Source organism: Oryza brachyantha, chromosome 1 (assembly GCF_000231095.2).
Source record: "Oryza brachyantha chromosome 1, ObraRS2, whole genome shotgun sequence".
Lineage (NCBI taxonomy): Eukaryota > Viridiplantae > Streptophyta > Magnoliopsida > Poales > Poaceae > Oryza > Oryza brachyantha.
Window position 1 is genome coordinate 26,140,924 of NC_023163.2, and position 18,550 is coordinate 26,159,473.

Genomic DNA, 18,550 nt, shown 5'->3' on the forward strand with positions numbered 1-18,550 from the left:
GTCAAATGACATATTTGCAAATAAAACATAATTTTGAATAAAATTTTTATATACGTGTTATTAGAGATCTAAAAGGTAAGGCTAGAAAATAAACTACGAAAAGACCTCCAAAATCTATTCTAAATTTAAAATTAAAAATATAAATTTTAACTTGTAAACGAGCAGAAGTGAAAAGATGAGAATAATGATTCACTGAATTAATGTTTCTACTATTGCCGGTAAGGCTACTATCGGTAAGGCGTAGCGCGGACGCACATCCTTGCATGATCAACATGCATATGCAACATATGCGGCTTATACTTATAAACCAAAATTTAAATTTTTATTTAATTTTGGAGTTGATTTCATATTTTTTAATCTTAGTTTATTTTCTAGTTTACTTTTAGATTATCCAAAACAAGTATATAAAAGTCTTATCCATAAAGTACTTTTTATTTATAAAATATGTCGTTTGGTTCTATCGGTTAAAAAACCAAAAGAGGAGGGCCTAAGCGAAGACGAAGGCTGACCCCTCCATCGGTTAAAGCGGACAGCATAGACGGCCTGCCATCTCAGATCAAATCAGCTCCGCTGCTTCACGCGCGAATGTCCGGGGACATGATAGGAATAGGATGCACTGGGATCTGTAGTTGTACAATGTACATCCGCAAAACCGAGCTGGATGCTTCACCAGTCGGTCTGTCGGTGCTTCGAGTTTGTGCCGCGCATGCTCTCAGTGCTCGTAGCGATGGCGTAATGGCGGTATATCTGGCCAGCTTGACTAGATACAGCGGGGCTCAAAGGGTTAATGGTGCTCCTTTGCTCTTTGTTGCATCCGCTGACGTGAGTGCGGCGCATTGAGACACGAGTTTTAAAAATTATCATGTTATATTTATTTTTATGTGATGGAAAGAGGAAAGGAAAAAGATAAAAATAGGTTATAGATTTATAACCTAATACAGCACAAGCTTTAGACACTAAGTGCGTATGAGAGGTAGACTGTATACTAAAGATATAGTATATGTTTGTATGTAACTATTATATAATTTAGCTATGTAATTGATTTTAATGACATGAAAAAATTTTGGAACCACTAGTTAGCTCTTCTATTAACCTTGCTCTTGACAGCAACTTATTTTACTCATTTTAAGTATAACATTTTAAGCAGGTACTCTATTACCGAGGAAAAAAATATCCACAAAAATTGCTAGGTGCAAACAGATAATACGTTCTAAAAGAAGGGCCATGGTCCATGGAGATAAACTATACCGCATTTTTCGTTTATACTTATGGTTAGATAAGTTAAAATTTCAATTTAAGTTGTTTTGAAGTTTTTTCATCGTTATTTTCCTGACTTTGCTTTTATATCACTAAAAAAACTTTACTCATAAATTAGTTTCTAATAGTTAATAAGTCATTTAACGCATGCTCAAATTTAGCGAACACAAGTAAGTTGAGAAGGTTAAGCCCAGATCTATCAACATAGAATTGGAACACTCTGGAGTAGCATAGCTACTAAAGAGAGAGATATAGTATGGTGCATTTTTTTTATCCTTTTACCGTTGGATCAAAACGAAAGGCTCAGATCGGTTGCTACACTAATTGCTATATTAGGTGCCCATCTTTTGGTGTACAGGAGGAATAAACGGAATGACAAATTTATAAATATAAAATAATTTATGAATAAAACTTATATATGTACGTTATTAGTGTTTTATGAGCTAAAGCTTAGGAAATAAGCTACATTAAAAAAAATCTCGAAATGAACTCTAAGTTTAAGGTTGAAAATTCAAATTTTGGCTTATAAACATAATCATAAGCAAAAAGATGAGAGTGTACATTAATCACTACATGTCTAAACAGTACCAAAACAATATTACATCCGGTAGATATTTATATTACTGCAGACGATCCGGACCCATCAACATTGTGGGCTAGCTCTTTAATTTGCCCCTTAACTTTTTTCCATACATTAATTCACAAAAAGGAAAACACTTTCCCATACCATAAGTAGTAGTAGTACTTCCATCCATTCAAAGCAAGCTCTATGTGGCTGGTATTTCAACTTCTCATATCCTGCATCTATCACTACTCCCTAGTCCACATGCATCTATGATCTATGCTTTGTGAAGGTTGGAGTCTCCATGCTTGCGTGGGGATGGGATACATGAGGAAGACAAGTTGGGGCTGCAGCGTCTCACCCTGTCATGTCTATCTCTCAGAGCTTGCGACACTTAAGGAAACCCCAACCATAAGACAGATCAATGGATGAACCACAACTACACGTCAAGCAGGCGCGCAAAATGTAAGATCTGCTTGTCCACTTCAAAGTGTATCACGTCGGTAAACTGTAACTACTGCAGTTAAATCATATGAGAGACAGGCTAAAATATGCACTTCTACTTCTAGTGTTATCTAACCGACTAGTCAAGACCAAGAGAGAAAGAGAGACATATCCTTTTGCCCTCATGACCGCGGGTATCTAGATCCTCTCGCCTCGAGACCTAGATCCTCTGTCTTGTCTTTAGAGGCTAAAGGCAAATATGCATAGCAAAATGTGTATAGAGCTACAGCGTGAAACATTAGCGATTGATCTTATTTGTTCCTCATAGATCGGACGGTTAAAAATATCCAAAGCTATTGTATTATGTGTCTCTGCATTTGGTCTCTAAAGGTAGAGGATCCAGTTTCTATGGATGTGGGCGTGTGGTGGCTTAACTGGTTCCTCGATCTACTTCACAAGTGTAATCACCAGATCGGCTGCTTTTATTCAACCTCTTCTTATGCATATGAATTTTTCATTGAATTTTTCATCAATCCAATCGTGTCTCGAGGTTCGGTTGGAGTTGATGATCTCGTGTACCCTACACCACATGAAACCGTGAGGTACCTTTTGTTGGCGTTAGCGGTTGAGGCTGATCGGCCTTCAATGAAACACAACCGACACTAAATTCACGTGTGAGTAGTAAGTAGTTCCATCAAGCATAATCGATCGACTGACACCGCGCGGGTAACATAACATGAGTGATCATCGAAAAGACCAAATCATATATTTATAAATAAAAAATAATTTATGAATATAACTTTTATATATATATGTTTTAGAGATATAAAAGGCAAGACGGAAAAAATAAGCTATCATGGAAAAAATCTTAAAATTTATTCTAAATTTAAAATTTAAATTTAACTTATAAATATAAATAGAAACAAAAACACCATCGTGGTAGATTCTATACAGATGCATTCTTTTCTCCTTTCTTCCGTAGATGCTGTTGTAGTGGCGTGATGACAATGATATCCTTTTCTATTATCAACGTTGTCGGTGCATCGCAGTTGACGGTGACACGGTGTTCTATAGCCAAGATGGAAGGGTGGATGGATAGTCCCGTTTTAAAATATCTATTTGAGAGTACGAACTAATGATTAACTAATACAATACAATAATTCAAACTTAAAAGTTTACTCAGATTTTGAATTATTATATAATTTTTTTATACAAAGCATATTGTTTAGGAGATAGCCAGATTGGTAAGCCTGTTTGTGATAATCCAAAATTCATTATGGGATTAGAACAGAGCCTTGTGTCACAATTAATTTAGTTGGTTTACAGTAAAAGGATAAATCGGTTGATGAATAGCAGCTATACGAGCAAGTATACTACTCAATTCTCTCATAATAACTTTATTTTTCGAGTTTTTTTATCATCCTTAAAAAAATATCTCTACGTACCACCTTTTTTATGTAAAAAGTATGGTACCAAAAATTTATACTAAAATTATTGGTACCTCAAGGTATTTTTCAAGAATGGTAAAAAAACCCTTATTTTTCACCCTTCCCGTACACAATAATAAAAAACTAAAAAACCATATACTTTATCAAATCTTGATATAATTATTCTCCATTTTATATACTTCTATTATATTTATTTCATGCTTTCATAAACTTTGATGCAATGATTACTCAAAAAGGAACTTATATTGAGAAAAAAACATAGAACAATAATGTTGTTAAGATGTAGTAGGCTATAAGTTGGCTATAAACTGATATGGAGGAGATGGTGTGAAAAAAGAGGTGATGCTAACTCTCATGCAAAAGCTAGCTATGTACATACTCTATAAAAAATACCATTAAATGTATACACGAGAGATAAGAAATAAAAATTTGATCTATCCTTATAGCCAATGTATTATATGTATAAAATCCAATTCGAGCTTATAGCTAAGTTGGCTTTACTATTAAGGTGGTGTTTGGGACAAGAGATTTATTTTTAGTCCCTTGTCCCATCAAATGTTTGGACGTTTATTATAAATAGTAAACGTAGACTATTAATAAAACACATCCATAATCTTAGACTAATTCGCAAGACGAATCTATTGAGCCTAATTAATTCATGATTAGTCTATGTGATGCTATAGTAAACATGCTCTAATTATGGATTAATTTGGCTTAAAAATTCATGTAGCGGATTATCACTCATTCATGAAATTAGTTTTTTTATTAGTCCATATTTAATACTTTAAATTAGTGTTTAAACATCCAATGTGACATGAGGCTAAAATAAGTCTATTGTACCAAACACCACAAACAACCCCTAAACTATCCTCAATTTTTGCATTAAATTATCTACTGACGTATAGTACTCGGGTCATTTTTGCATTAAATTATCTACTGACGTATAGTACTCGGGTCTACGGCTAGCTAGCTAGCTACCAAAACGTTGTAGTAGGGACTCAACAATGTACATATATGGGTGGAGGTGATGATCTTAAGCTGGGCCCATCTGGAACCACATCTAATGAGATACCATCCCATTAACCAATATAATGAATATTTTACTTATGTCTTAGCTTTTTCCCATTAATTCTCTTTTGCCGTCAGAAAGTAGTACACCCTAAATAGTGATATGTGAGAGAGAACAACAATGTTTATATTTATTTTTCTTGTGGGTGGCTCGAAGCTTAAGACCCACTTCAATTCTTCTCACAATATATGTTGTCAACCTTAGGAGCTAGGACCTTTAAGACCCCCGAGGCCCTATAAAATACTCCCTCCAAGCTTTTTTTATGACATTAGCTAGTTCACGTTAAACATTAGCACATGGATGGAGGGAGTAACCAGCTAGGTGGCCGCCTCACGCGCACATGGGTGGAGGGAGTAACCAGCTAGGTGGCCGCCTCACGCACGCACACGTACGCACGAGCACGAAAGCGATGTGGACATGTGACAATGTAAATTCACCCTACTACTGTGGATGGGATGCATTTGGAGCTGAAGCTGATGAACCTTTCACCACAAGTGCACGCTTGCTCATGGGCATTCGAGCTGATGTATGGCTCTGTGCTGACCATGACACTGCATTCACTGCCGTTAGCACTTGATCGGCCTGCTCTTAGGATGGTGCTGATCGGCCTTTCATGATGGTAGTGCCGACACCACCGATGATGCTAAGACGGTTGTGTGGTTAGTGAGACTGTATACGGTGCAGGAGTCGAACTTGTAATATGAATGATGTATCCTCTAGTGCATACTATACCTATCTAAAAAATGATTTACGTTTTGGTGTAACCAATGGATTGTCGCGTGCAGTTTGGATGGAGCTAGCGTGTGTAGTTTGGATGTAGCTAGACAATTTAGGTTGAGTTAGATTTAATATATAATACAAAAATATTATTTTTAAATATAACACTACGAAGAAATATTGTCTGATTTCATATACAAATATTATTTTCTACTAACTGCACCTAATAATAAGTGTAATTCTAAGATTCATATTTAAGCTATAGTCAGCCCTATTTTGTTGGCTTTTGCTTATTTTCTTATAAGTTAAAATTTAAATTTTAATCTTAAATTTAGAGTAGATTTTGGATTTGTTTCACTGTAGTTTATTTTTCAGCCTTGTTTTTAGATTGCTCAGAAAACCTATATAAAAATTTTATTCATAAATTATTTTTCATTTACAAATATATTGTTTGGATTTTTTTCTTAAAAAAGTCAAACAGTCACCCCAGTATGTGATGGAGGTAATATTTTATATTTTATAAGGATTAGATTTTATATACAACTTTTATATTTTACTCATACATATTTGAATTTCATATATAACTCATTTCTGTAAGATACCTGTTTCATATACAACTCCTGACGAATGAACGATTCGAACGGTGTTCCTACGGGACATGATCAAATTAATCAGTCACTTGTCATCTATCTTCATTGTTTAACTCTTTCATAAAAAGATAAAAGAAAACAAAAAGAAAAAGGCTACGCCCTTCCGTCTCTTGGATAGATAGGGAGGGAGGGGAGGGTAGAGGTCGTTGGTGTCCCTTCCCGTCAAGAATTTCAATCGGATTGATTTGGACGCTCGTTATAGGAGTAACGGACGGAGAATCAGTCTCGATTTGATTCCTTGTTACATGAACTCAATCGGATTGATTTGGACGCTCGTTACAGGAGTAACGGACGCCGTCGGACGGAGAATCAAATCTCAAATAAATTCCTCCTCGCACATATCTCTACCTACCCGGGATAGGCAGTGACACTCCATCTCATCTATCCTTCCATACTGTTCCAAGGTGAATCCCGTGTTTCTGTTCTTGAGTTGCTTCCTGTCTCCCCAGTTCACCACCTACGTGCACTTGCTAAGAAAAAAAAAACTAGACTAATTTCGTTCAACGGCAAGGCAGGTAGTTTTCAATATTGTCGTGTCATAAATACCTACATAAATAAACGATTATATTTTATCTACACCGGTGCCCCCTGTCATTATAATAGTGTAATGTAAAGGAGCTCCAGCACCTTATCTTTAAGAGAACTTTTAAGATACAATACATTAGTGATCCAACGTGCTCAGATATACATATAAATATATATCATATGAATATGTGATTCACATTAAAAGCATAAAAGGATGCATAAAATTGCTGGAGCGAGCAGCGAGGGAGGGGGAAATGGATGTCATCACACCGATCTGTGTAGGAACGAGATGCATTGGGAAGTTGAGCAGGAGGGTGAGAAGACCCTAAAGTTGCACAAGCCGCATGTAGGGGTGGTAGTCAGGCGACTTATGCTCATGTTCTCGAGCTAAACTAACGCCCACGGACATCCCCATTAACGGCAACAAGTATGGATGGCTAACCATGCCCGCCGCCTATGGACGGTTTATGTCGGTGTGTATGCCCATCAACGCAAGTGGAAGAGCCACCAGTTTTGCTTTAACATCATGAATGGAAGCAGAAAAGAAAGATACCAATAAAAATAGTATACATAGTACTTTGGAGTAACAAAAAAACTAATAACTACACTTTATTATTTTAGTTTTATTTTGGACTAAATACAATTATCATTGTTAGAATTTTTTCAATACACACCAACGATCTCAAGTATATCAGCTCCGATACACGGGTGAATTGATTCATACAAAGTCCATAAATTTGCCAATAGAAATATTAGATACGTCAAAAAAATTTGTCTAGGGTCATCCAAACTAATTGTAACCATGGTAAATTATCTAGTCAAAAATTAAAAAGATAGATATAAGGGTTGTCAAAGTAAAACTTAGGTAACAACGAGTGACACACAAAGCAATTTATCAAAATAGTATTCAACCGAAAGAAAGAGAAGAATGAAAATACGCCGGTTCGCTGCGATTGGCACGGACGTGTGAAGGACACACGCCCCCGCAATGCCGCAAAGGTGTAGCCGAGACGAAATCACTCTGTTCCAATGTTCCATATATACAGTGATCGCAACTGTGTGCCTTAAGGACATCTGTGACTTTTGATGACAGGGCTAAGAGGCTATTTAGATCCAGAGATTTTTTTAGTCCCTTGTCACATCGGATGTTTAGACGTTAATTAGGATTATTAAATATAGACCGATAACAAAACTAATTGCATAAATAAATGCTATTTCATTAGACAAATTTTTTAAGCCTAATTAATCCATAATTAGCAAATGTTTACTGTAGCACCACGTTCGCTAAATATGGACTAATTAGGCTCAATAGATTCGTCTCATAAAATAGTCCAGAGTATGAAGCGAGTTTTATTAATAGTCTATATTTAACACTTGTAATTATATCTAAACATTCGATATGACAGGAATTAAAAAAAATAGGTTGGAACCAAACAGGCACTAAGTCTTATGCCTTCAGAAGTTCATCTTCACCCATCGTAAGGACTGAAAAGTAATCGACCACAGCAATCACGCATTCACTAATTCCCATATGAAATTTTGAAAACAGAAGAAGAAGATAAAATCCGGATCGAAATTTCGAATTTTTCTCTCAATTATACAGCGCTACACTTTTATAATATTTGTGATAAGCAGGAGATTCTTGTTAAGGAGGTATTGAGCAGAGGTTTTGAACATTTAGCTGTTAGGAGGTCTCTGGTCTTAAAGAACTAGAAGCTTCGTATAACTTAAGACATATGCTAAATAATATTTCATTCTTCCTTTATCTAAAATAATAATAGCAATAATAATAATAATTTGTTTTTAGGGACAAATTAAATGAGTACTTGAAAATAACAATTTTTATTCTACCAAATCCATGTATATAGCTCTGGAATCAACAATTTGCGACCTTCGAGGGCTGGAATAAGCTCCGGGTGCTAGCTGGCATTTTGGGCTATAATCAAAATATCTGTCATTTTAGACTTGTTTGGCAGGACATAAATAGAGGTGATAATAGGACAAGTCCTTTGGGTCTAGCAAATTCTTTATTTTTTTAGCTTAAAAACCTATAAAATTTCAACCCACCTTATTTTAGACCCCAACCCATAAATTTTGTATAGGAAAAATTGAGCCCATTACCACCCCTATATATAAATGGTTTAGCTTCATGCCAAAATGAAGCGATCTAGCTAAAATAATCTGAAAAAAATAAATCAAAGGGATGAAGTGGGGTTGGGGCTGCTCCATATCGGTATCAGCCATATGCCCAGGGCTGTCAACTAGAGCCTATTCCACCTCCGAGTTTTTAAATAAGCTCAATTCGAGCTCGAGCTTGGCCGTACGTAAGTTGAAATCATATATTTTTAATGATAATATTTCATAGTTAATCACCCTAAAAGACTAAGATAAGTATATATTGTTAAAGTATGCTAATTTATTGTGTAAATAAATACCAATGTATATTTATATTTTAATAAATAATAAAGGGTCACATCATTTTAGCAACTTCATGTAAGCATATGTCAAAAATTTGAATTTTAGAGTTTAATTTTGAAGTTAATTTTAGGATTTTTATTTTAGTTTAGTTTACTGTATTTTCTTTTAGAAGGATATGAATACATACGTAAAAGGTTTACCTAAACAAGCTTAGACTTAGACTTAGCTCATTTAGAGTTTAAATCGAGTCTAGGACGAGCTAAGCTTGAGATGCTTGTAAACGTCAGGCTATTCTAGCGGTCCTACATATGTCCCTCTTTTTCTGAGCAAACAACAATGATGAAGGCTCCCATGTTTAAATTTTAAAGATATGTAGGAAATTTACAAAACATCATTGTTACATTGTATCAAGCCATGATTGTAAAAGATAGATATCTCATTCCCTAAGCCTAAGAGGGTGATTGTTTGGCTTATTCAGGGAAAAAACAAATACTATATTTATAAATAAAATTTTTATATATGTGTTCATATCAATCTAAAAGCTAAGATTGAAAAATAAATTACTATAAAAAAATCACCAAAATTTACTCTAAATTTAAGGTTAAAAATTTAAATTTTATCATATAAGGATAAACATAATCGAAAAAAGATGGGGCTTAGATTTAATTCTGTCTTTACAACAGCCTTCCATCTTCAAACAGAGGACATGATCCTATAGAAGATAAGTCCATTTCTTTCTTTACATAAATTCCAAACAGAAACCATGAAAATTTTGGGACCACATTGCATTGTCCTACGATGGATCATCTGATGAAATTCCATGGTGGTGTCCCATGTGCAGCATATGAAGGCCCAACCGTCTACAGGAAAAAATGTCCCTTTTGACGTCCTTCACTTGGTGACAAAATAGCCAGAACTCTTCTCATTACAGCACGAGTGCTGGCTGGTTGGTGAACACTGAATCAGGAGGTACTTTTCCATACACCCAAATTCATCAATAATCGAGCGACCTCCGTGCTCATAAAAATAATAGTACTAAGACACTGCTCTTATCATACAACACTACTCCATCCATATTTTTCATATTTGATCGTCATATTTAGTCTTGTCATCAAGACCAAAGAAATCTTGTGTGCTTATAGTATAGAACTTATGACTAAAGTTAGAGGAAACCAAAAATATTATAATTAATTTGTTGCACATAACCATAGGTTTTACGGTCCAAATGCTTTATAGAACCCTATCTTATCCAAATATCGAGTAAATTCAGCATATCTAAAACGATAATTTTAAAATATAGAAAAGTAAAACCAGTTACATGTATCATAAAATCATTAATTAAATTTTCATAGGCACTTTATAAGGCCATCCTCAGCGCAAGTTTTTATTTTGTCGTTTACAATAATACCTTATCATCCAAACATATTTGAGTGAATGACTCAATACAAAATATTTACGGTTTTATAGGTTAACATATTATTTAAATGTTGCATCTAAGTGAATGATAAAAGTTGATTAAATGTGTGGAGCTAAAACGAATTATACTCGGTGGAGATTTCAATCTAGTTTTATAGTTCAGATACCTGTAACCAGTGGCGTAGCCAGGAATTTTTTCTTAGATAGTCCTACCACACAAGTTGGTATCACATACAAAACAGGGGACTCCAGAGGTTAGGTAGTGACCGACGGGTGACTCGCATCCTTGGGCAGCCACGGAGCTAGAGCTGTCTGACTTACTATTTCTATAGTTGCATATATAGTTCTAAATAAATAGGTATCCATCGATTATAAATATTACTTTTTCAAATGATGACAATATAAAAAATGCATAATTTTCAACATGCACGAAGACTGAAGAAATTCGTAGGATGCAACAATTCTGTTTGTTTAATTAATATATAGAATTGTAATTTACTGGCTGTTGGAATAAATGTACATGTGTATTTGCTAAGAAATGAACAAAGGAAAGAAACACTATAAACATTTACAGGAAAATGAGTCACGGTCACCTAATAAATTCAGAAAATATGGTTTGTCTAAACTCTTGGCTTTTTGATTCGAACATGGCTTAACGATTAACGATTAGTGAAATACTGCAATTTATAATGATTAATCGATTAGTGAAATCCGGGGGTGGTCACGGGCCCACCCGGACCACCCCTGGCTACGTCACTGCCTGTAACTGTGTACACCATGTTTTATCTCTATAAAACCTTTTGTAATCATAATTTTTATAGCACATCACTGTTTTACATATATAACTTACCATTTAACGAGATTAAAACTACTATAAAACTTACATTGAGAATGGTGTAAGATGTCTTCCATTCAGTTCTAGTTGTATGTGACCATCACCCCCTGGCAACTGGCCCACTACATCCCATCACGATCTAGTATTTCACAAGCTAGCTGGTTGGTTGGTTGTTCACTAATTAAGCCAAGTCAGCCGAAGCGCCACTCTGTGTTATATAATCATGTGATGCACTCACTACACATATGAGCCTGAAGAGTGGAGTGAAGCAGAAAAATGCTTGAGGCAGGGGAAGGAGAAGTCCATGTCACGTCCATATGTGTAGGGACTCACACATGCATCGGTGGGCTACTAGCATGCAGCTTTTGGCTACTATTCTCAAGGATGGGTGAAGCATATACTACTCCCTTTATAGTTTGTCATGATTTAACTGCTCACGTAGTGTTATGATCGGAGATCCTTATCTAAGTTTTTAGAAATACAAATAGGTTAAGATGAGCCAGGGTCATAATTCTAGCTAGTTCTGATCGAAATCATCAGAGAATGTGATGTGGTGTTTTTCTTATTGAGCTTTCTAAAAATTTAAGGTGGGAAAGATGAAGCTCGATATGATACAATATCTTTAGAGAAGATGCATTTAAGGTTACATGTACAGATGAATTTGTGCAACTTAATTAACTATATCTTAATATATTATACTTCTACCATGTTGTACTTGACTTATGTAGTAGGCTTCATAACCACGCTGACTATAATACATGTAAAGTCATATAGAACCTGCCAAAAAAATCTACAAGAACGGTCGAGAAGCTAAGATATGGGGAATCTAAAAAAATCAAATTAGGATAAGGGTATTCGTAACAAATCATTTTATAGGGGGATTTCAAACTAAGAATGGTATTTGGAGAGGGTTTTGGCAATTCTCCTAATAAAAATACGTTCAAGCACCGACTTTCTGCCTAAAATAAACATAAGTGAAATGGCCTATTGGTGATAAAAAAATTAGCTGGTGGATAAAACTTTTATATACATAATTTTATTTATTTAAAAGCAAATGCTAAAAAACAAAATACGATACCCCAAATTAACTCTAAATTTAAGTTTTAGATTCAAATATTAGCTTATAAGCATGAGCACCGGTAAAAAAACTAATGACATATGATGAGTAAGAAGTGGAATGAAAGGAGAGGACTCCCTTAGCCAAATGGAGTGAGAGAATAGTGAGACGGCTTTGCAGGGAGAGGAACGCAAGAGTGTTTGAGGGTGATTGTTTGGGTTTTTCACCAAAAATATATTTGTAAATAAAAAATAATTTATAGATAAACTTTTATACGTGTGTTCTTAGTGATATAAAAACCAACGCTGAAAAATAAAGTTTGATAAAAAAACCTTAAAATCAACTCTAAATTTATAATAAAAATTTAAATATTAACTTATACACATAAGCATAAAAGAAAGACGTGGTATCGAGTCTCATCCAGTGGGAGCCTCCTTAAGGATATCAAAAAGGAGACTGCATCGTGGACGGGTAGTCTTCGGCTGAACCCAGTTTTTGCTTTCTAAGCCGCCATGACATCTGTATGTTTTTCGGTTCCTATCAACATTTCGACGTTGTTGTCACTTATACTTGTAAATTTTATCTTTAACGAAATTTGGACGATCTGTTAAGCAATAGTTCAGTTCACGTTATTTAGGCCATCTCTAAACTCTAATGGATATACAATTTTTTAATAAAAAAGAGATAAAAGATATCTCTTAATTAATAGAGAGTCCCTTACACATATTTAATGACAAGTGAGAATGACTTATAGGGTCATTTGTATTATGAACTAGTTGCTAATAGCTAGACTATTGAAGAAGTTGTCTTTTAGAATGCTTCTCTATTGTTGGAGGTGGTCTTATAGGCCCACTATTTATTGCCTATGAATCAACTGAATTTTACAGATGCTATCGAAGAAAACATTGTAACTTAAAATTCCACTCTCTGCATGACAACAAACTGCGACGTGCACTCAAAACCCACCAATATGAAAAGTGTAATGCTATAGTACGGGATCCCATTTTGACGGGATCCACGTACGCTAGCGTGACGTTTTCTGCTTTGATCTCGTAGCTAGCTAGCTTCCGCGTTGCCAATGTGAACATAATTTGATCCTGTAGCTAGCTAGCTTCCGCGTTGCCATTGTAAACACAATTTGATCCCGTAGCTAGCTAGCTAGCTTCACATGTGAGGTAGCCACCTCGCCGCCGATTTCTAGCTTGGCCTCCTCGGCGGTGAGCCCGTACGTGATGTCGACTACCGCGACGACGACGACTGCGATGACAACGATGATGGCGACAGCGACGACTGCGGCAACAACGGCGGCGACGATGACTACCGCGACGCGACGGTGACGCCGGTGGCAGGGAGCAGCTTCCTGGCATTGTTGCTTAATTAGTGGACATTGCTTGATGTAAAGCTCCTTGAGCCCCATGGGCAGGCCTTCTTCTGGCAAGCTTTCAACCCCATGACAGTTGCTAATCAGTAGTGTTTCAAGTGAGGAGATGGTGTGCAGATCAGGAGGTAAGCATTGAAGGTCATCACAGCATGATATCTCCAGGAATTGAGGTGTGCGAGGTAAACCCTCCACTGGAAAGCTATTGATATCAGGACAATCAGAAATTTCAAAATGTCTTAGATGAGGAAGGTATCTTAGGCCATTTAGAAGCACAATTGCTAACGGAGAGCATGAGTTTAGATGGATATCTTCAATTGAAGTTGGAAGCAAGCCTCCCTCCAGTGCTGTCCAAGACCCAAGATAAGGGCACTCATAGATATGCAGGCTTCTAAGTGATATAAATGGACGGAAACACTCCTCTGGAAGGGAAACAAGCCCTTCACAATGGGCTATTGTTAGATTTTTGAGATTTATTGCTCTGTGTGCAAGCAAACCTACACGTAGAGATGTTAGATTTGGGCAATCATTGATGTATAGAGATGTTAGTGAAGATGGACAAGCATCACTCTGAAGCTCTGGTAGTGACTCAAGCCCTGATTCATGAATCCTTAGTGTTCTTAGTGTTGATGGAATAAGAGGTAACCTCTTCAACAGTGGGCACTTGATGAGACCAAGTTCAGTTAACTGTGGAAACAATTGATCAGCAACATCGAAAACCCACTCACTCAGATTTCGCATATCTTCCAAGAGAAGCTCTTCTAGAGCTTGAAAACCTTTTGTTTGTCCAAATCCTGTGAATTCACTGCCAAGTTGCGTCACCTCAGTTGCTCCTGCTATGTCAAGATATTTTAAAAAGGGAAGCTGGCCTAAAGCTGGAAGTGCAGTGCATCTGCAGTTGCATATGTGAACGGTTTGCAGCTTGGGAAGAAATGAGGTAGCCAACCAGCTTGGGAACCTCACTCCAGGGAACCCTTTAATCATTAACTCCTTGAGGTTGAGATGTGGTTGAAGACCTTCTAGAACTTCTTGCTGCTCTGAGAGATTGCTTTCACAGTTTTCATCCCATATAAGGTGCAGAATTCGAAGATGTTCTTTGGTTTTCAACTTTGCACAAATTGCATCTTGTCCATTGGGTACATTACTGAGGCCGCGAATGGAAAGTTGTCCTTGCAACTCATCCATGTTATTTAGCTCTGTTATATTGTATCCTAGGCGCTTACAGACTACAAATTCTTCTAATTCCTGTAGGCATACCAAACTCCCAATTCCATGTATCCTTGATAGTAGTTTTGTACTTGCCTCTAAGTGGCGCAGATTAATGAGCCTAGTGATGCCTTGTGGAACTTCCCTCAGTGAATTGCAGTCACTCAACTTCAGTATTTGCATGTTATAGAGCTTAACAATTGATGCTGGTAACATTTTGATTTCAGTGCTACTGAGATCTAGGAAGCGAAGTTGTTTCAGATTCCCAATAGTCTCTTTAAGACCTCTTCCATGCATATCAAGCACTCTAAGAAATTGAAGTTTCATAAATAGACCATGAAGCAATTGAGACATCCTCGACTTGTAAGCATGGACAATAGTTAGTGCCCTTAGCTTCGTAAATCCATATAGTTGATCGAAGTGCATGCACCTGACATCCTTGCATGGAAATGAAAGATGACGAATCTTAATGACATTTTGATGTCTTCTCCCATACTCAAATTGGTCCCAGTCTTCCATGGAAATAGACCTAGCAAGATCATGCATTGCATGCATCACGTAGTTCTTCTCATATGGCTGGAAGAAGGACCTGCTTAGTAGCTCACTAAAGTATGTGGTTCCAGTATCTTCCAGTCTCTTCTTTCTAGCTTGCCTGATGAAACCAAGTGCTAACCAGATCTTAACCAGCTTCTCTCTCCTGAACACATAATCCTTAGGATATACAGAACAGAATGCAAAGCACTGCTTAAGATGTGGTGGTAGATGGTTATAGCTTAGTCGGAGGGCTGGCAATATGTTATTTTTGTCTGCTGGCAGCTCCCATATGTCATTTCTTAGTATGTCCTTCCACTCCTCTTCATCTGCTTTGCAAAAGAGGAGGCTGCCTAGTGCCTTTGATGCAAGAGGCAATCCCTTCAGTTTCTTCACGATTTCCCTTCCTATCGCCTCCAACTCTGGATGTGCGCTGCAGTCACCATCCCTGAATGCATGGCTCCTTAATACAGACCAGCTATCATTCGTCTGATAGTTTCTGTAACTTGTAGGGTTCTATTCCTCCCATAATTCTGCCAACATTCTCATTTCGTGATGTTACCACTATTTTGCTTCCTAAGCCTCCTGAAATTAAGGCTGCTCTATAGCTGAGCCATTTATCATGGTCTTCATTCCAGACATCATCCAAGACAAGCAAGTACCTCTTACCACGCAATGCTCTGGAGAGTGTTTCCTGTAGCATATTCATGTTAGTACTAGCAATAGATTGGTCATAATCAGCAGCCTCAAGAGTTTCTTGTGTTAGCTTTCTCTCATCAAAACTTTCAGACACATAGACCCAGATCCTCAAGTCAAAGTGCTCTCTTATTCTGTCATCATGGTACACCATCTGCATAAGGGTAGTCTTACCAAGCCCGCCCATGCCAACAACTGGAATGACACAAAAGTTGCAAGAGTTATGTCCATTCTCAGAGAGCACCAACCTCACCATTTCTTCTGTGTCCCTCTCCCTACCGAATACAGTTGAACTATCTACAAGAGAACTTGATTGTGGACGCTCTGAGGTATCATACCTTCTCATTTCACATATCATCTGGAGCCCAATGGTGTCCCGTTCTTTCGCAATGTTATCTAACCTCTCCAATATGATGTTACTCTTATGCTTTATCCTATGCTGGTGCAGATTCCTACTCAAGAAGGAGGAAGAACGAACACTTGCCTTTGTGGGGAATATCGCCTGCCTCTGCTTCATGTACATACTTTTGGCTGAGTAGCTGTCCATCAGATCATCAAGGTCATATGCGATGTCCTTGAGCTTCGCTAACCATCCCCTCACAGATGCATCTGTCAATTGCTTCGCCTCAGCATCATCAAGGAAAGCCTGTAACTGGGACAGTGTGTGAGAGAGCCTCTCGAGCTTGCCATGTATGCCTCTCCATGATTTGAAGTGATCAAGAGTTGCTTCAGACAATTTCTGAAAGAGGGTCTGCATGAAGGCCCCCAGGATCGCTTCTGCTGCCATTGTGGTTCGTTCTTGTGTTCCCCTCTTTTCCCCTCTATCTGTGTTTATTTCATTTGTTAGACTGCAAGAACTAAAAGGCGAAGCAAGTCTGAATGAAGTGTTTGTTGAGGACGTTGACCTGAAGGTTGGTCTTCTCCGCGCAATTTCAGTGTTCCGGCTATCAGTAGCTGCTAGCTAGTGCCGTAGCGCCTAGTGCAGAACACTCTATTGAAGACACGATATGACTCGTAAACGCTCTCTTTTGCGTGGTAACTGGTAAGCAATCTCTTTCCATACATCGTTGGAATTTTTTTCCCATGCAGCTGAGGTGATGGTGATCTTGTTTTGTCCAGTACACATGGTCTTACGTTATCCGAAAAAGTGAAACATCGTATTTACAAACCAAAAATAATTTATAAATAAGGTTTTTATATACGTATTTTTAGCGGTCTAATAGACAAGCCTAGAAAATAAACTTCGACGAAAATATCTCAAAATCTATTTCAATTTTAAAATTAAAAATTTAAATTTTAGCTTATAAGTATAAGTATAAACGAAAATATGGGTCGTGTAAACTGGTCCTTGCAAGCGTGTTGAATTTTGATAAATTATACCATTCTTATATAGAGTTTGTGATCAAGTTATAAGAAAGAAGGTTATACTTTTGATCGTCCGCTCACTGGACGTCTGGGCCCACTGCTAATAAAAACAAGGAAACACAAATAAGACTGATTCTCTGGAAACAGGGGAAGAGTCTTTTTTGACTAGGGGACCCCGTAACTGCTCTTTTACTGGTGGATGATGTTAAGTTTTGGTCATACGTTCATACTTATTGGACTTTAAAGTTATTAGGCTCTATCTTTTCGCTTCTAATTATATATAGACTAAAATTTAAATTTTAAGTTAATTTTAAATTTTTTGTTATATTTTATTTTTGAGTCTTTCTTTAATCGCTAAGAATATGTATATAAAATTTTACTTATAAATTATTTTGTATTTACAGAAATATCCTTTGGCTTTTTTTAAACGATTGCCTGTAATACCTGTTTATTGAGGCTTCATTTAAACAATAAAAATGCACAATACTAATGAGGATTTTATATAAATTTAATTAAGAATAAATAAATCCACCAACTGAGCTTGGCTAATTCCTTTTCATCCCAAATAACATGGAACAAAAAACAAACATGTACTGTAGGCAATAACTACAGTTCGAGAAAGGGGAAACTGTAACACGCTGTTCAGCAAAAGCTGCAAAATGCATCACCTGAAACTATAGGATTAGTGAGGGACCTAACCCAATTCATACAGATTAAGTGGGGATCAAATTACTACAGACCTTGCCTTTGCTCGGTGTACTATAGATGTGTTATTTAACGAGCAATTTTACCGTCCTTGAGAATGCGTGAGGAGGTATTACTTTTTTCTTTGTATCTCCTGATATGAACCATGGAATTGCTCTCATTTAATACATCAAATATGTTTTGTGAATTTTCTGACACAATTTACATAAAATTCATCAGAAATACGATGACTTTGGGGGCTCTAATGGTTATACAGTTAATAACTAACAAT

General features: G+C 36.7%; 1 pseudogene; it reads right to left on the bottom strand.

Annotated features, from left to right (window-relative positions):
* Positions 1 to 13,548: 13,548 nt before the first annotated feature.
* Positions 13,549 to 16,996, bottom strand: LOC102717399 (annotated as a pseudogene).
* Positions 16,997 to 18,550: the final 1,554 nt, after the last annotated feature.